Source organism: Sapajus apella, unplaced genomic scaffold, assembly GCF_009761245.1.
Source record: "Sapajus apella isolate SASKATOON/1434 unplaced genomic scaffold, GSC_monkey_1.0 scaffold11, whole genome shotgun sequence".
Lineage (NCBI taxonomy): Eukaryota > Metazoa > Chordata > Mammalia > Primates > Cebidae > Sapajus > Sapajus apella.
In genome coordinates, this window is record NW_022436951.1 from 41,526,084 (window position 1) to 41,526,758 (window position 675).

Here is a 675-nt window from a genome sequence, read left to right on the forward strand (position 1 = left end):
CACAGCCCCGTGAACCCGTGGTCAGGCTGCAGAGAGTCCCTGTCCACGGCCCCGTGAGCCCTGACTGGAGTCACACATGAAAGGTGTGTCCAGGCTACAGAGAGTCCCTGTCCACAGCCCCATGAACCCTGAGCAGTGGAGTCACACGTGAAAGGCGTGTCTGGGCTGCAGAGCTGCCTGCGGTCTGTCTGAGCATCATGTGCGGGTCCAGCCCTAGTTTCTGCCATTGTAGACACCACTGTTCTGGGGTCAGTCTTGGGAGGCACAGGCATTGGTGTGTCTGGCCTCATTCCATGTCAGTCCTGTGTTCCTGGCATAGCGTGTGTTTCCCAGGCAGGCCGTGCAGAGGCCAGTGGGGAGCACGGGGCCAGGCTGGGGTGAGGGTTGCTCCCCAGTTTTCTGTGTAACCGGTGAGCCTGAGAAAGGAGTGTGCCCTGCCTGCCCGTTACCGTGGAGGTTCCATGTCCATAACATGTTTTCTAACTGGGTGTGTTTACTGGGTGCCCGTTTATATTAATCTCTGCGAAATATCCTAAGCACAGCCCCCAGTCACAAGGCAGCGCTGAAGCACACCTGACTGCTCCCTGCACACGAGGGCGCTGCGTCCGCCAGCTGGGGGTGGTCCTCCGGCTCCGCTGTCATGCCCACAGGACGTTGGTGCTCCTGTGCACCCAG